At 40.7% G+C, this 17,873-nt stretch overlaps 1 protein-coding gene across 21 annotated transcripts in view; it reads right to left on the reverse strand.

The window, feature by feature from the left end:
- The window catches only part of CARF (calcium responsive transcription factor), a 92,717-nt gene that overhangs the window by 67,390 nt on the left and 7,454 nt on the right, over window positions 1-17,873 (reverse strand). The gene's annotated exons all lie outside the window — the stretch shown is intronic.

A 17,873-nucleotide genomic window follows, 5' to 3' on the forward strand; every position in this document is an offset into this window, starting at 1 on the left:
CACTGTTTCCCAAGCACTGTAGTTCATGTAGCTACTGTGTTATGCCATCTTGGAATCAGAACTACGGCTGGAGTGTATCTTGCTCTGGGGCTGAGTAGCCACAGTTACCCTTTATCCCTGGGGCGAAGCCACAGCTGACCCACCCTAACCCAGGAGCCCAACATCCCTAATTTGAGCTGCAAACAGCTGTTATACCCTTGTACAGGGGTGGGGGGAAGCAGAGGTGGAACCACCCCATCTACCCCTCCTATCACTCCCTCAGGCCAGTATCCTGCCTCCTAGGGAAACAATACTTTAGCTGCTCAGAGCAGTCATGCCTTTCCAGTGCATAAGGTAAAGCAACTACCCACATTCCAGGAAATGATGCTTGGGTCTCCCCGAACAGTCATGCCCCCCAGACTTAAGCTGAAGTTAGCACATGGGCCCCTGGAGAACTGGTGCTGTGGCCAAGTTGAGCAGCTGCCCATCCCAGGGCTGAACTGACAAAGTATCCTGTGTCCTAGGGAAACAGAGCAGTGGTTGAGCTTAGACACCCTGCCCTACAGACCAAACTCCTCTAGTAGTCTTCTTTCCTGGAACTAGACTAGAACCCTAGAGTCTAAGCTGCTAAGACAGGCTTCTCCACACAGAGTGGAGTCATTGCTATGCTGTTCTCTGCACCCTCAGGGCCCAAACAACAGTTGTACTCCACCACTTTGGGATACTTGCTGCTGCAGCAACTGACCTCACAGAGTCTCAGATACTACCAAATCCCACCATCCCAGGGACGAGAGTTACTACTACACGGTGCTTCATCCCCCCAGGACTTGAGTTATCACCAAGCCCTACTCATACTCCCAAACTGTGGCTGTACCTCTTCCCTTCTCCCTGTAGTTGGGCCAGTTCTGTGCCCTGCCCCTCAGAAAAGAATCATAGTTACAACCTGGCTCCCTGGACCTGAGCTGCTAGAGGGTATCTGAGAGTCACAGATCCTAGCTCTGAGGTCAGTCTACATCCAACTCTGCCACCTAACCTGTCGCCCCAAACTCAGGTACCACAATAGGTTTGTGAGACCCTGATAAGGTCTGGGTCAGTGTCCCCACCCAAATCTCACATTCAATTGTAATCCCCAATATTGGAGGTGGAGCCTGGTGGGAGGTGACTAAATCATGGTGGAGGTTTCTCACGGTTTAACATCATCCCCTAGGAGCTCTCCTCAAGATAGTGAGATCTGGTTGTTTAAAAGTGTGTGGCACTTCCCCCCTGCTCTTCCTCCTGCTCCTGCCATGTGAAATGCTGGTTCCCCCTTTGCCTTCCACCATGATTGAAAGCTTCCTGAAGCTTACCTAGAAGAAGCCACAATGCTTCCTGTACAGCCTGCAGAAACATAAACCAATTAAATAACTTTTCTTTATAAATTGCCCAGTCTCAAGTATTTGTTTATAACAGTGCAAGAACAGACTAATACAGACCCTGTGTCTAGTAGCACCCAGCCCCATAGCTGCTCTGAGCACCAGTACCTGGAACGCAGCGCTACTGTAGCTACTTGTAGGCTGTGTCAGACTTGACACCTTGGTTAAGTCTTCCCTTTGTGGAGAAAATTAGGAGTACTCCAAAAGCCTTTGTCACCAAGGACATTAACAACCTATGCTGCCACAGTCACTGCCACCGCCACAAACTTCTACAGACTAGCCCACTGAGCACCCAGTTATTGCTGACATTGAAGGCAGCTGAAGAAGCTGCATGGAAACTATACCACTGTACCTGTATAGAAACAGACACCACACCCTTCCTGACTGCCACAATAAAACCCAACTGCAGGTCAAAGCCTTTCTCTACAAAAGCCACTCGAGAAAGTGTGGAAAAGGCAATTGTTCCACCAAATACACAGACGTTGACACAGAAACATAAGGAAATATGATGCTACCAAAGGAATACAATACAGCTGACCCTCAAACAATGCAGAAATTGGGGTACCAACTGCTCACATGGTCAAAAATGTGTGTATAACTTCTTACTTTCCTAAAACTTAACTACTAATTATAGCTTACCATTGGCTGGAAGCCTTACCAATAACATAAACAGTCAATTAACATATATTTTTATATGTATTATGTACTGTATTCTTATAATAAAATTAGTTAGATAAAAATTAAGAAAGTGATGAGAGAAAACATATTTACTATTCATTAAGGAGACGTAGATCATCATAAAGGTATTCATCCTCGTCATCTAAATGTAAGTTGAACAGGCTGAGGTGAAGGAAGAAGAGGTGGCGTTGGTCCCACCGTCTCAGGGGTGGTAGAAGCTGAAGAAAATCTGAGTACACAACCTGTGCAGTTCAAATCCGTTTTGATCAAGGGACAACTGTAACTCTCTAGTAATAGACTCCAATGATAAGAAAGTCAACGAATTGCCAAAAATTTTTCAAAACAATGCTCTTAAGAAGATATAAGAAAATACAAATAGATAATTCAATGAAATCAGGAAAACAATTCACACTATGAAGAAAAAATTCAATGAAGGGATATAAATAATAATAATAAAAGAGAAATCCTGCTGCTGAAGAATTCAATGAATGAAATATATAGAGAGCTTCGATAGCCAATTTAATCAAGCAGAATTTCTGAACTTGAACATAGATCATTTGAAATTAGTAAAAGAAAAGAAGGAAATAACAATGAAAATAAACAAAGCCTATAAGAATTACGGGATACCCTTAAATACTGTAAAACATTGAATGAGGTCAGGTGTAGTGGTTCAGGCCTATAATCCCAGCACTTTGGGAAGCCAAGGCAGATGGATGACATGAGGTCAGGAGTTAAGACTAGCCTGGACAACATGGTGAAACCCTATCTCAACTAAAAATGCAAATTAGGCAAGCATGGTGATGCACACTTATGATCCCAGCTATTTAGGAGGCTGAGGCATGAGAATCATGAGAATCGCTTGAGCCTGGGAGGCGGAGGTTGGAGTGGGCCAAGATCGCACTGCTGCACTCCAGCCTGGGCAACAGAGTGAGACCCTGTCTCAAAAAAACAAACAAACAGGCCGGGCGCAGTGGCTCATGCCTGTAATCCCAGCACTTTGGGAGGCTGAGGTGGGTGGATCATGAGGTTAGGAGTTCGAGACCAGCCTGGCCAAGATGTTGAAACCCCATCTCTACTAAAAATACAAAAATTAGCTGGGTGCGGTGGCACATGCCTGTAATCCCAGCTACTCAGGAGGCTGAGGCAAGAGAATTGCTTGAACCCGGGAAACAGAGGTTGCAGTGAGCCGAGATCTTGCCATTGCACTCCAGCCGGGTGACAGAGTGAGACTCCATCTCAAAAACAAAAACAAACAAATAACAAACAAAAAAAAAACCCCTACACACACATTGAATGAAAGAAATTAAAGAGAACACACAAAAAATGGATAAAAAAATGGAAAGACATCCATTTATGGACTGGAATAATTAATATTATAAAAATGACCATACTATCAAAGGCAAGCTACAGATTCACTGCAATCCTTATAAAAATACCAATGAGCTGGGTACAATGGTACACACCAATGGTCCCAGCTACTCAGGAGGCTGAGGCAGGGGGATTGCTTGAGCCCAGGAGTTCGACGTAGCAATGTAGCAAGACCCTATCTCAATTAACAACAACAACAACAAAACAACAAAAAACCCATATGCTAATGATAGTCTTTACAGAAATAGAAAAAAGAAAACTTAAAATGTGTATAGAACCACGAAAGGCCCTGAATAGCCAAAGAAATCCTAGACAAAAAGAACAAAGAAGCATCACACTAGCTGGTTTCAAAATATATTACAAAGCTATATAACCAAAATATCACAGTACTGGCATAAAAATAGACATGTAGACCAATGAAAAAGAATAGAAAACCAAGAAAAAAAATCTATGCACTTACAGCCAACTGATTTTCAGCACAGGCACCAAGAATATTCACTGGGGAAAGGACAGTCTTTGATAAAAAAAATTCTGGGAAAACTGTATATCTGTACACAGAAAGATTAAAGTAGACCCCTAGTTCTCACCATATACAAAAATCAACTCAAAATGGATTAAAACCTTAAATGTTAGACCTGGAACTATAAAACTACCAAAGAAAACACAGAGTAAATGCTTCAGGACATTGGTCTAGGCAAAGATTTTATGGCTAAGATCTCAAAAGTACAAGCAACAAAAGCAAAAATAGACAGATAGATTTGTATCAAACTAAAAAGCTTTTGTACAGCTGGTGTGTACATCAGCTTAAGGGGACTCAGGAGGCTCTGGTCCACTGTGGCAGCTGTGATGCTCCCCCATACTACCAGGCCTGGCATAGCCTCCCCCCAGACCCATGCCAGGGCCCAAGCCACCCTGGAAGCTGCTGCTGTTGCCCATCTAGGAGAAGCTTGAGGAGTTGATGCAGACACCTGGCCCACTCTTGTATAAGTAGCTGCCAAGGGCCTAAGAACCAGAGGTGGACACCTTGTAGGACTTCTGGGTCACCCTGATAGACATAGTGGAGGATGGAGTGGAGGCAAGCAGGCTAAACTGGACATATTTGAGATGGAGCTCAGAAGCTATTTCTAGGTGGGAGCCAATTGCTTTTTGACAAATATATCAATACATCAAAAGAAAAAGAACACTTTTTAACTGGTGGTAAAACAACTAAATAGCCATGTGTAAAACAGTAAACTTTGATCCTTACCTCACACCATATAGAAAATCAACTTGAAATGAATCACAGATTATCAAATGATAAAACTTCTAGAAGAAAACACAGGAGAAAATCTTGTACCCTTGGAGTTGGCAAAGATGTCTTAAACATGGAACAAACAGGACAAAATATATTCGTAAAAAAGTCAAAATTTAAAATGTGTTCTCATTAAAGATGGGAAAAAATATTTTCAAAACCTATACCTGACAAAGGCCTTATATCCAAACTCTAAAGAACTTTTACAACTCAGTAAGACAAATCAATTAAAAAATTGGCAGCCAGGCGCGGTGGCTCAAGCCTGTAATCCCAGCACGTTGGGAGGCCGAGGCGGGTGGATCACAAGGTCAAGAGATCGAGACCATCCTGGCCAACATAGTGAAACCCTGTCTCTACTAAAGATACAAAAATTAGCTGGGCGTGGTGGCATGTGCCTGTAGTCCCAGCTACTCGGGAGGCTGAGGCAGGAGAATTGCTTGAACCCAGGAGGTGGAGGTTGCAGTGAGCCGAGATTGTGCCACTGCACTCCAGCCTAGTGCTTGGCAACAGAGTGAGATTCTGTCTCAAAAAAAAAAAAAAAAAAATTGGCAAGATGTTTGAAGATACAACTTCACTAAAGAAGACATATAACTAGCAAGTAGCACACAAAAAGATGCTGATCAGCATTACCCATTAGGGAAACAAAAATTAAAACCACAATAGATTTAAGTCCATAATGTATCTTGAGTTCATTTTTGTATAAGGTGAAAGATGAGGATCCAGTTTCATTCTCCTACATGTGGCTAGCCAATCCAGCACCATTTGTTGAACATGGTGTTAATTTCCCTACTTTATGTTTTTGTTTGCTTTGTCAAAAATCAGTTGGCTGTACGTATTTGGGTTTATTTCTGGGTTCTCTATTCTGTACCTAGTTTTATACCAGTACCATGCTATTTTGGTGAGTATGTCCTTACAGTATAGTTTGAAATGAGGGAATATAATACCTCCAGATTTCTTCTTTTTGCTTAGTTTTTATTATTATTATTATTGCATTTTAGGTTTTGGGGTACATGTGAAGAACATGTAAGATTGTTGCATAGGTACACACATAGCAGTGTGATTTGCTGCCTTCCTCCCCCTCACCTATATCTGTCATTTCTCCCTATGCTATCTTTCCCCACCCCCCGTCCCTCCCCCATTTCCCCGCAACGGACCCCAGTGTGTAGTGCTCCCCACCCCGTGTCCATGTGTTCTCATTGTTCAACACCCACCTACGAGTGAGAACATGCGGTGTTTGATTTTCTGCTCTTGTGTCAATTTGCTGAGAATGATGGTTTCCAGGTTCATCCATGTCCCTACAAAGGACACGAACTCATCATTTTTGATGGCTGTGTAATATTCCATGGTGTGTATGTACCACATTTTCCCTGTCCAGTCTATCATTGATGGGCATTTGGGTTGGTTCCAGGTCTTTGCTATGTAAACAGTGTTGCAATGAACATTCGTGTGCATGTGTCCTTACAGTAGAACGATTTATAATCCTTTGGATATATACCCAGTAATGGGATTGCTAGGTCAAATGGGATTTCTATTTTTAGGTCATTGAGGAATCGCCACATTTGCTTAGTTTTGCTTTGGCTATGCAGGCTCTTTTTTGGTTCCATATGAATTTTAGGATTTTTTTTCTAATTCTGTGAAGAAGAATAATGGTATTTTGATGGGAATTACACTGCTTCTACCTACCTATGAACATGGAGTATGTTTCATTTGTATGTGTTGTCTATGATTTCTTTCAGCAGTGTTTAGTAGTTTTCCTTGCAGAGGTCTTTCACCTCCTTGGTTAGGTATATTCCTAAGTATTTTATTTTTTTTACAGTTATTCTAACAGGGGTTGAGTTCTTGATTTGATTCTCAGGTTGGTTGCTATTGGTGTACAGAAAAGCTACTGTACAAAATTAATTGTGTACATAAACTTTGCTGAATTATTTGATCAGTTCTAGGAGCTTTCTGGAGGAGTCTTTAGGGTTTTCTAGGTAAACAATCACATAATCTGCAAATATCAACAGTTTGACTGTATGACTACCTCTTTACCAATCGGGATGGGGATGCTCTTTATTTCTTTTTTCTTTCTTTTTTTGAGACGGAGTCTCATTCTGTCACCCAGGCTTGAGTGCAGTGGCATAATCTCAATCTCAGCTCACTGCAACCTTCACCTACCAGGTTTTCAAGCAATTCTTGTGCCTCAGCCTCCCGAGTAGCTAACATTACAGAAGCCCGCTATGACACCCAGCTAATTTTTTTGTATTTTTAGAAGAGGCAGGGTTTTGACATGTTGGCCAGGCTGGTCTTGAACTCCTGACCTCAGATGATCCACCCACCTCGGCCTCCTAAAGTGCTGAGATTATAGGCATGAGCCACAGCACTGGTCCTGGATGCTCTTTATTCTCTCTTGTCTGATTACTCTGGCTAGGACTTCTAGTACTATGCTAAACAGGTGAGAGTGGGCATCTTTGTCTCATTAGAGGCCAGGCATGGTGGCTCATGCCTGTAATCCCATAACTTTGGGAGGCTGGGGCAGGCAGGTCACTTGAGTCCAGGAGTTCAAGACTAGCCTGGATGACAATAGTGAGACCCCCCCATCTCCATAAAAAAATTTTTAAAAATTAGCTAGTTGTGGTGGTATGTGTCTTTGGACACAGCTACTCAGGAACCTGACGTAGGGAGATTGCCTGAGCCAAGGAGGGTGAGGCAGTGAGCCATGATCATGACAGAGCAAGACCCTGCCTCAAAGGAAAAAAAATTTCAAGGGCTGGGTGTGGTGGCTAATGCCTGTAATCCTAGAACTTTGGGAAGTCAAGGTGGGAGGATGGCTTGAAGCCAGAGTTTGAAATCAGCCTGGGCAATATAATAAGACTCAGTCTCTATTAAAAAAAAAAATCATCCAGGCATGATGGTATGTGCCTATAGTCCCTATAGCTTCTTGGTAAGCTGAGGCAGGAAGATTAGTTGAGCTCAGAAGTTTGAGGCTACAGTGAGTCATAATCTTACCAATGCACTCCAGAGGTGACAGAGTGAAACCCCATCTCAGGAAAAAAATATGTCTTTAATATAAATTTTTTAGTTTTATTATTTATGTCATTGTAACAAATATATGTTAATGTAGCAACATTAGAAAGTTACTCATAATTTTACAAAAATTACTATTAACATTTTTGCATATATGCAAAATTTTTTCAAAGCATATATGTTTATAAGCAGATATTGATTCACTCAATGAATTATTACTCCACGCTTACATGACAAATACTGTTCTATGTGCTGGAGATAAAAGGATAATCAAGACACGTAAAGTCTCTACGTATAAAATTTATATTCTGTATGTTTTATAACTTTGTCTGACTTTTTAAAATCAGGTTTATTTCATATCACAGAGGAAGTGAACATTTCAAATGAACTCATGCTTATAACTAACACAATTATGGAAAATGCAAAAGAAACTGAAAGCTGTCTGATGGCCAGGTAATAGAAATTTCTTCAAATTTACTGAGGTGTTTTCATAGATGTAAAATTTTTGGAATTAAAGAACTTTGGAAAATTCAACTTAGATCACTAACAGGTAACAAAATTAGACTTTTTTATGACAAAACAGTGGGACATACAAAATTTCAAAGCTCAATTAAATAAAACAGGAGTTTCATGAACTTGGTTCAAAGTAGAGGGATTCAGACTAATGAAAAGTGTATTGGACAAAAAGAAGCTAGTGACTAGATTATTTGCCATTGTAAATTCCCTTAATATTCAAAACAATTACAGGCCCTTAAAGAATTCTAGAACATTTTTGTAGCAACAAAGTCACACTTTCAGGAGGGAGCTCTAGATTTATTCAAGTGAGAATAACTTTTCGTCACTATATTTAGAGTATAAACCTCAGAAAGTGTCTGGGTCAAAGTGGGGAACAACAGACACTGGATTCTACTTCAGGTTGGATGGTGAGAGGAGGATGAGGATCAAAAAACTACCTATTAGGTACTATCCTCATTACCTGAGTGCCAAAATAATTTGTACACCACACCCTGACAACATGCAATTCACCCATGTACCAAATCTGCATGCATACTCCCTCACCTTAAAAGCTGGAAAAAACAACAACAACAACAAAAAGAAGTGTCTGCATGATGAGCCATATGCCCTATCAGCATGAATGTTTAACTATTAAAAAAGAAAAAGTAAACAAGCTCACTGTAAACAAAAGCCAATAACAAACTCATACAAAGAGAAATACGTAATTTGAATAGACAAATTTCTATAAAAGAAACTGAATCAATAATTGATAACCTTATAAAATAGCAAGAGGCCCAGATGGTTTTACTGGTGAATTTTACCAAACATTTAAAGCAGAAATGTGCCAGTGCTCTGTAACATCTTCAAGAAAACAGAAGCAGAGGGAACATTTCCTGACTCATCCTATGAGGCCAATATTACCCTAATACCAAAACCAGATATATATACATATATATACTTTTTTTTTTTTTTTTTTTTTTTTCTTTTTTGAGACAGAGTCTTGAGCTATCTCGCACAGGCTGGAGTGCAGTTTTGTGATCTTGGCTCACTGCAGCCTCCATCTCCCAAGTTCAAGTGATTCTCTGGTCTCACCCTCCCAAGCAGCTGGGATTACAGGCATGCACCAGGATACCCAGCTAATTTTGTATTTTTAGTAAAGAGAGGGTTTCACCATGTTGGCTAGGCTGGTGTTGAACTCCCAACCTCAGGTGATCCACCTAAAGTGCTGGGATTACAGGCGTGAGCCACCATGCCTGGTAAGATATTTTTAAAAAGGAAAACTATAGACTAATATCTCTCATGACATAAATACAAAAATCCTCCATAAAAGATTAGCAAATCAAGTATAAGAATGTATCAAAAAATCATACACTAAAACCAAGTGGGATTTATTACAGGTACACAGGGCTGGTTCAATATGTGAAAATAAATTAATGTAATCCATCACATAAATAGGCATTAGAATCACATTAGGCATCACATCGACAGAAATTGTTTCATCATATCAATAGATGCAGAAAAACCAGGCCAGTCCTGGTGGCTCACACGTGTAATCCCAACACTTTGGGATGACAAAACTGTCTTTGTAGAAAATCCCAAAGGCAAACAACAACAACAACAACAACAACAAAACAACAACAATAACAACAAACAACCTCCTGGAACTAATAAACAATTCTAGGTCGGGCGCGGTGGCTCACACCTGTAATCCTAGCACTTTTGGAGTCCGAGGTGGGTGGATCACCTGAGGTCAGGAGTTCAAGATCAGCCTGACCATCATGGTGAAACCCCATCTTAAATAAATAAATAAATAAATAAGAAAAAGAAAACAATTCTAGCAAGGTAGCAAGGTTACAGGATAAAAGGCTCATATACAAAAGTCAACCACTTTCTTTTTTTTTTTTTTTTTTTTTTTTTTTGAGACGGAGTTTTGCTCTTGTTACCCAGGCTGGAGTGCAATGGCGCGATCTCGGCTCACCGCAACCTCCGCCTCCTGGGTTCAGGCAATTCTCCTGCCTCAGGCTCCTGAGTAGCTGGGATTACAGGCACGAGCCACCATGCCCAGCTAATTTTTTGTATTTTTAGTAGAGACGGGGTTTCACCATGTTGACCAGGATGGTCTCGATCTCTCGACCTCGTGATCCACCCACCTCGGCCTCCCAAAGTGCTGGGATTACAGGCTTGAGCCACCGCACCCGGCCAACCACTTTCTTATACCCAAGCAATGAATCATAAGTTAGAGGTTGAAATTTAAAAGCACAATACCAGCCAGGTCTGGTGGCTCATGCCTGTAATTCCAGCACTTTGGGAGGCCAAGGTGGACAGATCACTTAAGCCAATAAGTTTGAGACCAGCTTGGGCAACATAGCAAAACATTGTCTCTGCTAAAAATATAAAAATTAGCTGGCTGCAGTGGCATGTGCATGTAGTCCCAGCTATCTGGGAGGCTGAGGTGGGATGATTCCCTGAGCCCAGGAGGTGGAGGTTGCAGTAAGCTGAGATCACACCACTGCACTCCAGCCTGGGTGACAGAGTGAGACCCCATTTCAAAAAAAAACAAAACAAGACAAAACCCAACACTATTTACATTAGCACCAGAGAGAGAGAGAAAGCGAAAGAGGGGGGAGAGAGAGAGAGAGAGAGAGGGAGAGAGGGAGGGAGGGAAGGAAGGAAGGAGGGAGAGAGGGAGGGAGGGGGTGGAGAGAGAGAGAGAGAGAAATAGGTATAAATCTAATAAAATATGCACAGGAACCATATAAGAAAAACTATAAAATTCTGATAAAAACATCAAATATCTAAATAAGTGGAGAAATAGTCCATGTTCATAGATAAGGAGGCTCCACATTGTTAAGATGTCAAGTTTTCCCAACTTAATCTATACATTCAATAAATCCCAACCAAAATATAGCATATCACTTCAGGCTGGGTGACAGAGCAAGATCTTGTCTCTAAAAACCAGGAAAAAAAAATACAGCAAGTTATATTGTACATATCAAAAAACTGACTTAAAGTTTATGTGAAAAAGCAAAAGGCCTAAGTGAATAGCCAGAACAATACTGAAGAAGAACAAACTTGGAGGACTAATGCAACCCAATTTCAAGGACTTATTGTAAACCTACGATAATCTAATCAAAACAACGTGATACTGGTGGGGCATGGTGGCTCACACCTGTAATCCCAGCATTTTGAAAGGCCAAGGCGGGTGTATCACCTGAGGTCAGGAGTTTGAGACTAGCCTGGCCAACATAGTGAAACCCTATCTGTACTAAAAATAAAAAATTTAGCTGGTTGTGGTGGTGCACACCTGTAATCCCAGCTACTGGCGAGGCTGAGGCATGAGAATCGCTTGAACTGAGAAGGCAGAGGTTGTAGTGAGCTGAGATCATGCCACTGCACGCCAGCCTGGGCAACAGAGCAAGACTATGCCTCAAAACAACAACAACATGATATTGTGAAAACAAACAAGTCAATAGATTAAAAGAATAGAATAGAGAGCCTAGGTATAGATCTGCACACTCAACTGATCTTTAACAAAGGAATACAGGCATTGATCGACTTACAACCTATGCAACTTACGACCATTCGACTTTATGACCACAATCGCTGCCACGACTGCTCCGCGTCTGGCAGCACAAACGTTGCCCAGCTGGGCGTACGACAGTGCGGACCAGCTTCCGCCAGCACTACCATCTCCGTGTGCACCATTTCAACTGTTATCCCAGACTCGGTACAGCAATTTGTGTTTTGTGTCTTGGATATTTTTCATCAAACCCCTCCCAAGATGTCTACCAAGAAGAAACTGTCTTTGTCTATGCCTCAGCCTGCCAAGAAGGAAAGAAAGGCCATCGATCTCGACACGAAAACGAAGGTAATTAAGCAGTACGAAGGACGAAAGAAAGTGAATGTGATCGCACGTGATATGAAGTTATCACACTCAACTGTGTCGACGATTTTGAAAGACAGAATTCATGAAGCTGTGAAAGGTTCTGCACCTATGCAATCAACAGTTATTAACAAAGCAACGAAGCGGGCCCATCCACGAAATGGAGAAATTGCTATATACATTTGGATGGAAGATCAAATTCAAAAACGGACACCATTAAGTCTTTTTACTGTGCAGATGAAGGTGAGAAGTCTATTTCCAACTCTGAAGGAGTGTGCTGGAGAAGATTACAGTCAAGAATTTGTAGCAAGCACTGGCTGGTTCCAGAGATTCAAGAAAAGATTCCAAATGCATAGTGTTCGAGTGACTGGAGAAGCAGCGAGTGCGGATGAAGAAGGAGCACGTAAGTTTGTTGATAGTCTGGATGAATTAATTACAGATGAGGGATATCTAGCAGAACAGATTTTCAATGTTGATGAACTTACAAATGAAGAGCTAATCGAACTGGAAGAAGAAAGAGTGGCGGAAGAAGAAAGAAGAGAAGCAGAGAAAGAAGAGGAGGAGCCAGAAAGAAAGTTCACCACTAAGGGATTATCAGACGGTTTATCTTTACTGAATAAACTTCTTAAACATTTCGAAGCAATGGACCCGAACATCGAACAATTTGCAAGGATTGAATGGATGTTGCACGATGTGTTTCATCCGTATTGTGAAATTTATGAAGAAAAAAAGAAACATACAATTCAGACAAAGCTCACCATGTTATGAAAAAACCAACTCCGGTAACCCCAACTGCTGCCTCAGATGATGACATCAACGATCCGCAGCCAAGCACCTGAGGCCAATAAAATGTTTCCTACATGTTTATATATTTTGATATGTTTTGCAATTGGGAAAATGTTTCCTATGGTATTTTTTATACCTGTATTTTCTATTTTTGTATGCACCTGTATTTTGTAATTTTGTATGTTTTGCAAATATTAAACCAGTTGTATTGGTAATGCAGTGTTCTACTTAAACCTGATGAATGTAAAAATACAGTAAGAAACAAAATGGTAGGCCGGGCGCGGTGGCTCAAGCCTGTAATCCCAGCACTTCGGGAGGCCGAGGCAGGTGGATCACGAGGTCAAGAGATCGAGACCATCCTGGTCAACATGGTGAAACCCCGTCTCTACTAAAAATACAAAAAATTAGCTGGGCATGGTGGCGCGTGCCTGTAATCCCAGCTACTCAGGAGGCTGAGGCAGGAGAATTGCCTGAACCCAGGAGGCGGAGGTTGCGGTGAGCCGAGATCGCGCCATTGCAGTCCAGCCTGGGTAACGAGCGAAACTCCTCCTCAAAAAAAAAAAAAAAAAAAAGAAAGAAACAAAATGGTGTAGAGATGATACAAATGGCATAAAATGAACGAAGAAAATTTGATATGTAACAATAATGAAAGAAAATTATGATAAAATATGACTTAAAGATTTTTATGACATCATTTCACAGTACTGTACATATAACCTACTCAACTTATGACCAAATTGTGTTACGACCAGTCTGTCAGAACCAATTGTGGTCGTAAGTCAAGCACTAGCTGTAAAAGCAATTCAGTGGAGAAAGAATAGTCTTTTCAACAAAAGACTATCTCTGAAAGAAATGGACATCTATATGCAAAAATAAAATGAATCTAGACACAAACCTTACACCCTTAAAAAAATTAACTCAATTTATCAGCAGCATGACAAAAAAAAAAAAAAAGAAGAAGAAAAGAAGAAAAAAGTTTAAAAATAAAAAGAAAAAAAATGAACTCAAAATGGGCCGGGCACAGTGGCTCATGCTTGTCATCCCAGCATTTTGGGAGGCCGAGGTGGGCAGATCACCTGAAGTTGGGAGTTTAAGACCAGCCTGACCAATATGGAAAAAACCCATCTCTACTAAAAATACAAAATTAGCCAGGTGTGGTGGCAGGCACCTGTAGTCCCAGCTACTGGGGAGGCTGAGGTAGGAGAATCACTGGAACCCAGGAGGTGGAGGTTGCAGTGAGCTGAGCATGCCATTGTACTCCAGCCTGGGAAACAAGAGTGAAACTCTGTCTCAAAAAAAAAAAAAAAAACTTAACTCAAAATGAATCATATAACTAAAACACAAACTATACAATTCCTAGAAGGTAACAGAGGAGAAAAACCTAGAAGACTTTGGGTATGGCAATGACTTTTTAAATACAACACCAATTTTAACAAAGTCCAGTTTATTAGTTATTTCTTTCATTGATCATCCCTTTCTTTTTGTATTTTTTAAAACTTTTGCTGTCAGCCAGGCATGGTGGCACATGCCTGTATTCTCAGCACTTTGGGAGACTGAGGCAGGAGGTCACAAGTTCGAGACCAATCTGGCCAAATTGGTGAAACGCTGTTTCTATTAAAAATATAAAAATTAGCTGGGTGTGGTGATGCACATCTGTAATCCCAGCTAATCAAGAGGCTGAGGCAGGAGAATTGCTTGAACCTGGGAGATGGAGGTTGCAGTCAGATCGCACCACTGACTTCCTGCCTGGGTAACAAGAGCAAAACTTTGTCTCAAAAAAAAAAAAGAAAAAAAAACTGCTCTCTGGAAAGGACAATATCAAAGAAATGAGAAGACAAATTACAAACTGGAAGAAAATGTTTGCAAAATACATTCTGATAAAGGATTTGTATCCCAAATATACAAAAAACTTTAAACACTCAACAATAGGAACCCAGTTTTAAAAATGGTCAAAAGACCAATGGAACAGAACAGAGGCCTCGGAAGTAATGCCACACATCTACAACCATCTGATTTTTGACAAACCTGACAAAAACAAGCAACAGGGAAAGGATTCCCTGTTTAATAAACGGTGTTAGGAAAACTGGCTAGCCATGTGCAGAAAGCTGGAACTAGATCCTTTCCTTACACCTTATACAAAAATTAACTCCAGATGGATTAAAGATTTAAACATAAGACCTAACACCATAAAAACCCTAGAAGAAAACCTAGGCAATATGAGTCAGGACATAAACATAGGCAAGGACTTCATGACTAAAACACCAAAAGCAAAGGCAACAAAAGCCAAAATAGACAAATGGGATCTAAACTTAAGAGCTTCTACACAGCAAAAGAAACAATCATTAGAGTGAACCAGCAACCAACAGAATGGGAATAAATTTTTGCAAGCTACCCATCTGACAAAGAGCTAATATCCAGAATCTACAAAGAACAAAAACAAGTTCACAAGAAGAAAACAACCCCATCCAAAAGTGGGCAAAGGACATGAACAGGCACTTTTCAAAATAAGACTATGCAGCCAACACACATATGAAAAAATGCTCATCATCACTGGTCATTAGAGAAATGCAAATCAAAACGTGATAATATCTCACGCCGGTTAGAATGACGATCATTAAAACATTTGGAGACAACAGATGCTGGAGAGGATGTGGAGAAATAGGAAAGTCTTTACACTGTTGGTGAGAGTGTAAATTAGTGCAACCACTGTGGAAGACAGTGTGGCAATTCCTCAAGGATATAGAAACAGAAATACCATTTGACCCAGCAATCCCATTACTGGGTATATACCCAAAGGTATATACCCAAAGGTATAAACCCAAAGGATTATAAATTGTTCTCTTATAAAGACACATGCACACATATGTTCATTGGAGCACTGTTTATAATAGCAAAGACTTGAAACCAACCCAAATGCCCATGAAGGATAGACTAGAAAAAGACAATGTGGCACATATACACCATGGAATACTATGCAGCCATAAAAAATGGATGGGTTCATGTCCTTTGCAGGGACATGGATGAATCTGGAAACCATCATTATCAGCAAACTGACACAAGAACAGAAAACCAAACACCACATATTCTCACTTATAAGTGGGTGTTGAACAATGAGAACACATGGACAGAGGGAGGGGAACATCACACACTGGAGCCTGTTAGGGGGTAGAAGGGGTAGGGGAGGGACAGCAGGGGGTGGGGGGATTGGGAAGGGATAACATTAGGAGAAATACCTAATGTAAGTGATGGGGGATGGATGCAGCAAACCACCATGGCATGTGTATACCTATGAAACCATCCTGCAAGATCTGCACATGTACCCCGGAACTTAAAGTATAACTAAAAAAAAAGATCAGAGGAAAAAATGGTCAAAAGATACACTTCACCAAAGAAAATACAGATGGCAACTAAACATATGAAAACATGCTTAACATCACGTCATAGGGGAACTGCAAATGAAATAAAAATTTAGTTATCACAAACACCTATTAGAATAGCTAAAATAAAACAACTGACAGTATCAAATGCTGACAAGGATGCAGAACAGCAGGAACTCTCATTTGTTGTTGCTGGGAATGGAAAATGGTATAGCTACTCTAGGAAATAGTTCAGCAGTTTGTTACAAAGCTAAACATAGGCTTACCATACACCCTAGAAAATGCACTACTACATATTTACCCAATGGAGTTGAAAACTTATAGCCCACAAAAATCTGTACACAAGGCCAAGGCGGGAGGATTGCCTGAGCCCAAGAGTTCAGGACTAGACTGGGCAATCCACAAAAAGAAAAAAACAAATTCTAGTCATCTAACTGATGTAATCAAAACTTTTCCGGGCTTAGTTTGAGATTCTAAATATACTTTTCTCTATACTGTGTTTGAAAAATATTGCAAAACTTTTACACTTTCAGAAGACTAAAAAGCTCTATTTCAGTATTACTGTCTAATTTTTAAAATTCACGAACATCTCATAAATGTAGTAGAGAAAGAACACGGGAGCTAGATGCAGTGGTTCATGTCTGTAATCCTTGTGCTTTTGGAGGCTAAGGCAGGAAGATCAATTGAGACGAGGAGTTCATGACCAGCTTAGGCGACAAGGCAAGATTGTATCTCTACAAACACTAAAAAAAATTAGCCAGGTGTGATGCCTCGTGCCTGTAGTCCTAGCTACTTAATCAAAGGGCTGAGGTGAGAGGATCACTTGAGCCCAGGAGTTCAAGGCTGCAGTGAGCTGTAATTACATTACTGTGCTCCAGCCTGGGTGACAGAGTGAGACCCTCTCAAAACAAAACAAAAGAACAGGAGATCTGTCCAGATTCAATGAAATATTCAAATTAACTTCTCTGAACTTCAATTTCCAGTTCCTTAAATTATCAGTAAGTAAGCTCTAAGATCCCATCCAGTTCTAAGATTTTATGTTTCTAAGAGTTGATTATCTTGATTTTTTAAATCATTTAACTATAATTTATTGACTGACTTCTAATGTGCACTGAACAGAAATATAGAAGAACTCTACTAAAACAAGAAACTTGGCTGGGTGTAGTGGCTCACACCTGTAATCCCAGCACTTTGGGAGGCCAAGGCAGGCGGATCATGAGTTCAGGAGATCGAGACCATCCTGGCCAACGTGGTGAAACCCTGTCTCTACTAAAACACAAAAATCAGCTGGGCATGGTGGTGCGTGCCTGTAGTCCCAGCTACTCGGGAGGCTGAGGGAGGAGAACTGCTTGAACCTGGGAGGCAAGGGTTGCGGTGAGCCAAGTTCACGCCACTGTACTAAGCCTAGTGCCTGTGGACAGAGCAAGAATTTGTCTAAAAAAAAAACGGAAAACTTTTACAAAGTTAGATTCAACTGCAAATAAGGTCCTATTGAGGGGCTTATTAAAAATAAAATATTTTAGGAATGCAATATTTTGAAATTTTATCTTTTTTTTTTTTCTATTAGGAATACAATTTACTATCCTAAATTGTCAAGA

The sequence above is a fragment of the Saimiri boliviensis genome, chromosome 5 (assembly GCF_048565385.1).
Source record: "Saimiri boliviensis isolate mSaiBol1 chromosome 5, mSaiBol1.pri, whole genome shotgun sequence".
NCBI classification, from domain to species: Eukaryota; Metazoa; Chordata; class Mammalia; order Primates; family Cebidae; genus Saimiri; species Saimiri boliviensis.